Genomic DNA, 6,467 nt, shown 5'->3' on the forward strand with positions numbered 1-6,467 from the left:
AGGGCTTCATTTTGGAAAGTGCTCAGCAATCCACTCTATTTCTAGCACAGCATTTAACCATGTGCTTAATGTTAAGCACACAAAGGAGATTTCATTGGGTGGAGTTTGCTACCAAGCCTGGCTGAGTAGCTAAGCTGTTCATTCCTCCCATTGCACTTACTCTGTGCTTTTAACTGAGGAAAAAACAGACGAACCAAAACTAGACTTCTGGAAATCTATTTAATCAAAAAGCGATGCAGCAGCTTATTATTTTTTGCCTCCATTAACTGGTTTTCAGTAACACCACAGCATTCATGCTGACCACATGGAGTATTTCATCCCTTGTCATTGCCTCCATGCCATCATGTAGGGCTCTCCCTGCCTTCTCTGTGGGGTTAAAACAACTGTGAGAGACACGTGTGCTTATTTTGGCTTGTTAGGAGCTGTAGTGCTGATGTGAACTTTACCTACCAGTTTTACAGTCAAGAACATGAATTCTCAAGGCTACGAAAGATCCTGAATGTCAGAATCTAAATTGGTTGGCCAAGCAGATAGTTAAGAGACCAATATCATATGTAGACACAAAATGTAAAGGTCATCTTTCTTCTCTACCCATCACTGGAAAAGGTAGAGACTGGGTCCAGCTTTGGACACACTTTTATATAGATGCAGACTAACTGGAGGCAGCTGCCAGAAGGCAAACAGGATGAATCCTAGAAAATATGAGCTGTGACAGAAGGCTGTGAGACTTATGGACAGCAGTTTTAAGGAACAATTTATCCTGGTCTCTAAACTAGATGGACGGACAAATTCCCCATCTTTAGCCTTACCATTAAAACTCACCTCTGTGAGTGTCAGAGTTTCTGTGACTCCAAGTCCTCAGTGACTGTAATGAGGAATGGAGGCAGCATGATACCCCTTGTATGATCTTTTGCAAACAGATTGTAATCACATATTTTAAGTGAAGACCGTCCACTAGGCTTCCATAAGAACGGTCATACAGCGTGAACTGTTGTTGTACGTGAGCTTCCAGTTTATTCTCCTAGACCCTTAACAGAGAGCTGAAAACACATTTCTTACAGCTCAGAAACTGCGATGGCCTGAAACCGACTTATGAATCTGGATTTTTTCAGTGTAGCTGCTTTGTTCCCTCCCCTTGCAGTGCAACACGGTCGCAGTGAGGCTGCCGGAGCTGCCCGCCCCGGCCTGGCTCTCGGAGGGTGGAAGCCATCCAGAGCCTTTCAAGCAGAGTTCGTCTCCTGCCCCTGAGCCACAGGCAAAGGAGTAGTTACTACTTCTCTGAGGTTAAATGGAAATTTTTAATCTCAAAAAAAACCCAGTTTTCAGCTTTTTATTTCCTTGAGAAAAGGAAATAAACATTCACTTTGGTACAAACTGTAGTTTTTCCAGATCTGGAAACAGTAACAAAATAAAAAAACAAAGGACTGCTCACCTAGTCCTAATTTATTTATTTATCTTCTCCTTTTCTGTGACATAACCCATCTCTCTCCTCTTATCCATATGGAACTTTTAATTGCATTTATTTTTCCAGAGATTTGGGATTAAAATAATGGTAGCTTTGGGTTTTGAAATTCCTAACTAAATGCAGATATGCTATTAGGAGCCTAGTATTTGGCACTTTCACTCTATACAAAGGTTACTTAAAAATGTCATGAGAGCTGGAGACTTTCCAAAACAGGAAAAGTGCAACAGAACTGATAGTGTTGAAGGCAAAAACAATAAGGCAGGTGGTACAAATCAGCACAGAAATGGAGCGCTTTGGGATACTGGTGTCCATAAAGCAATCCTTGGGGTCTCCAGGAGATCTTAAGGGGAATATGAATTATGGAGTCTCAAGGTCTTTTTTATGTCTTACTGTAAATTAGTTTTTCTTCTTTACTAAACTTTTTACATAGGCCAGATACTTATGGAAGGAACATCTAGACTGAGGTACGGTGCCTGTGTCTTGAACTGTGCTTTCACATTGACAAACAAGTGCATTTGTCATTTCCCTGGCTTGTGTATGCACTTAATCTAGAAATATTGGTAGCCTGATGCTGGCATATAAACATTATTATTTAAAGCAATCAGCTTGATCTAATGCCCACCCCAGGTAATGAAAACCTGGCTGATTTTAGAGGGCCACAGTCACACTCTTCTCCCGTCAGTCACTCTTTCTGCGAGTGCTGTAAGGCTCTGTCACACTTCGTTTCGCCTGCATCTCCTGAGGCGGTGGGAAATGCCTGCATGGGGTATTCATCCCCCAGTTGCTACAGACCTGCCAGTGTTGCCTGCTTCTGCGCTGCCTGATGTCTCCTGGGGCAGGAGAAGCAAGTTGGCATGACAAGAGCCCGCCTCAGCCCCAGTGCTCCCACAGAGAGCACTGAAATAAAAAAAAAGCTGCTTCTGGACTCCGGGTACCATAGCTGTTGCCTTGGACTGGGCAGAATTTGGCAATTTATGATAGAGACCATCTCCTGGTGATGTATATCTAAACCTGGGATACTGTACCCCGCACCCCGGTCTTTTCCATGTGGAGTGGAGCAGAGAGGAGAGGCAAAGCCACTGCAAGGGAATCTTTATCCCTACTAACTTTAAATTTTTCTTGACTGTTTTAGGTAAGTTCATTTTGGGGGCAACTGTATTCTTGCAAAGTGAATTCACACCCATCCAGGGGCTCAGCACGTGGCCTTTGCTGTTATTTCAGTCACACAGAAACCTTGTCACCTATAGGGACAGTTTCACTAGACAGCAAACATACGGCTGAGCAGTCCTAGAAATGACAGAGATTTGGGGAGGAGGATTAGGCTGTGTTATGAAGCTCAAGTGCGCTTCAGAAGAAGTCCTCGCAATTTACCACATTTTTTTCATAGAGAAACAACTTGTTATGCTGATTGATAAACACTGTGCTATATAGAAATTACTCAACTGTGTTGTTTAAGACTTTGTTACCTTCCCTAATTTTCATTTTGGATTAAAGATGTTCTGTTGATGTCTGGGATACAAAGGAGTGAAAGGTTAGCAGCGCTGAGGGGGTAATCAGTCAGAAACAAATAGGCTGATGCCATGAAAAAATCACCTTCAGAAATCCTGGAATTTAGATGTAATCAAGGTCTTTGTTAGGGAGGCAATTAGAGCATATCCTTGCCATTTCAACGCAAAACGTTGTGATTGGCTATTGGCCATCGTGCTGCAGATGGGAAACACAAGAAAATGATGTTATTTGGACTAAAGGGCACAACAACATTGGGAATAATGCAGTCCTTGAGACACTACAGAGAGAGAAAGCTGTGTTAGACACCGTTCATACAGTATTTTCAAAGAAGACTGTGCTCTTTTTACCTTTCGAGTAGCAAATCAGTATTTTAATATACTTTTCTCAAATGTTATGAACATTTTTAAAACTAAAATCAGGAGGAATGCAGTAATTCAGGGATTAGGAAGGGTGGGGTGAATGGATTACAGCTGCATCTATTTTCAGGTCCTCAGTGGAGTATTAATTGAAAGTATTTTAAGTATTTTTCATATTATTTGCTATAATGTGATCACGAATATTGATCATATTATTTTTGAGAAGTGTAAGGGAGGGAAAAAGGGTTTTCTATTTACTTCCAAGTGAACATGTCTACTTCCTGGCACACTCCCTTGTGGATAAGACTTCCTTAGAGGCACCTCTGTCAGCAAAAGGATCAAAAAAACCTGCGAGAATTGATCTTGTCCTTCAAGCTTATAAACACTCTCACTGTCACTTATAGCTACAGGAGGAGACATCTGTAGCGGAGCTGTGGAACGTGCCGGCTAAAACACAGCCTGTATCAAGTTTGACAGAGTTTTAGGGTTTCTTTGGGAAATATGTAGACGTAATTACTGGAAAGGAGAGATATTTAATGTATCTAGCTACTGTACAATACTTATACACGCCAACAATAATCTCATTTATCTCTCAGATCCTAGCATGAATTTCCAGAGCTGAAATCTAAAATACATACGCGTGTTTCACCTGAAAGCTCTGCACATTTGATATTAAAATCCGTGAGACAGTGAAGGTGGAGCCCTCAGTTGCCTTGTACAGAGAATGTCCTAGCAGAGGGTCACAGCTTTGTACGGCGTTGTGCCACCTTCTTGTATTTTGTACCATATAGTGTTCAGAGTTTTACAGCCTACTGACTCTTATAAATTTGTACAGGCAAATTCCTTTAAAAGGAATATTAATTCCTTCACAAACCTCCTCTCTTTATGAACAGTGGAAAAATAAGACTACAAAGCAATTTGACACTATAAGACATAACATTCAAGGCCCCTAATTACCCAGCTAACACAAATGTTTTCATTTAAGTTAACAAGAGATAGAGCAGCCAGATTACGAAAGGTTAGGTGCATAAATGTCTCCACTTTCCAGATAGGATCTGAGCCCTCTGGCCAGGAGCACAGGAACCAACATTAAGACTCTCCCTGGTGCTTCCTCTTTCTGGGGAATCTGGTGTAATCAAGAAGCATCATCACAGTTTATACTGGCTCTGCCTCCAGTTGGGCAGAGAGCATGTTGTGAAATAAAAAAGCAATCATTATAGTCTAAGCTAACAGCTTTGGAAAACTTGGGTCAAGGAAGAGGAATAATTTTAAGATTGTGTTCCCTCTCTTTTTTTTAAGAATGGGAGCCTGTCTGGACAAATCATTTCAAACCAACCTCATTTTCTTCTACACAGAGTGACAAGTCTTGCGGATGGAAGAAGAGCAGTAGTAGTCACCTCTGTTGACTTCAGTAAGGCTTTGACAGTAATCCATAAGACACGTTCACAGACATGTTATAAATTTAGGCTAGATTAAGCTGCTGCTACAGAGAAGGGGTACAAACTGATGCAAAAAATAGACTGTCAATGGTTCACTGTCAAAGTGGAAGGATGTATCAAGTGGACTTGTGCTGGTCCAGTCCTATTCAGTCTCCTCAGTAATAACCGGGATGTTATTTATAGACTGTACAGAGATGAGAGGAAATGCAAGCATACCGGAGGGCAGGGTTCAAATCCAAATGACCTCAACAAACTCAGGAAATAGTTTGAAACAGCCAGGGGGACATTTAAGAGGGAAAAATTCACTAGGCAATATCGGCAACAGCACAAATACCAAATGGGGAACAAGCAAGAACTAGTGCAAACACTGGGAGTTCATAGTGGATCACAGACTGAATATGAGTGGCAAATGTGGCATTACCAAAAAAAGGCAAACCTCATACTGGGATGCACAGTCAGGAGGATAGCCAGAGAGCTGGGGTCATCCGCATGCTCTGCTTGTCACCAGTAAAGCCTCCAGGACACACGCTTTCATGCCTAGTTCTGAGTAATGCAGTGCAAAATGAATGAATCAATAGAGAGAGTTCAGAGGAAAGCAATGAGGCCTAAAAAACATGCTCTAAATGGAAGCATGAAGTTACTAGGGAGAAGGGATTCAGGGAAGGGAGACTGGCCAAGGGCACAGAAGACTGTGGTGACACGCCAGATTCCTTGGATAGGTAAGATGTGCATTATATGTAGGTCTACACACACACATACATGCACACACACAGAATTATCTGCTAATACACACGGTTTTAGTCAGAGTCAGTGACACAAGACCAAGCTCCTGTGACTACTGTTCTCCACCACTGAAACTGTGCAGGAGTCGATGCAGTTGAGACTAACCTCACCTCTGCAGTACCTGCTATGAGAGTCACCGTTCAGTGGATCTCTCCTCAGCTACCCAAGTGCATGTGCTAATAGGACAAAAGCTCAGCACATAAAGAAAAAAAGGCAATTTGAACAAGAACTATAGCAAAAGAGTAGATTACTCAGAGCGTGAACAACACTGCTGATTTCCTTCTACTACTCATATTCTCTAACTGATCTGTCATATGAAATAGATTAAAGTTGCTTGCACCTGAAATGCAAAACTAAAAGAGGGTAGATTTAGACTAAAGAAGAAATTTTTTACGCTGAGGGTGGTGAAACACTGGCACAGGTTGCCCAGAGAGGTGGTGGATGCCCCATCCCTGGAAACATTCAAGGTCAGGTTGGACGGGGCTCTGAGCAACCTGATCTTGTTGAAGATGTCCCTGTTCATTGCAGGGAGGGTGGACTAGATGACCTTTAGAGGTCCCTTCCAACCCAAACTATTCTATGATTCTGTGAAATATATTGGCACAATATACTCCTTTGCTCAAGGAATATAAGCAGCTGGGTGCTAAACAGTTTGAGAGAAAAAAAAAAGAAGACGACAAAAGAAAGAGAGAGAAAATCTGAAATAAGTAAAAAAAAATCTTAAATCTGTTATCATTTCAGAAACGCTGAAGTGATTGTAAAGTAGAAGACACTGTATCTCCTCAGGAAGCTGTGTTTGTCTCAACCTGTCACAGTTATGGAGAGAGTGACCAGATGGTGATTAAGTGTCATCTTCCCAAAACTTTTCTAGGATCAGTGAAGAATTGCTGTATTGTTCTTTGATATAAGTTTCAG

Source organism: Aptenodytes patagonicus, chromosome 2, assembly GCF_965638725.1.
Source record: "Aptenodytes patagonicus chromosome 2, bAptPat1.pri.cur, whole genome shotgun sequence".
Classification (NCBI taxonomy): Eukaryota; Metazoa; Chordata; class Aves; order Sphenisciformes; family Spheniscidae; genus Aptenodytes; species Aptenodytes patagonicus.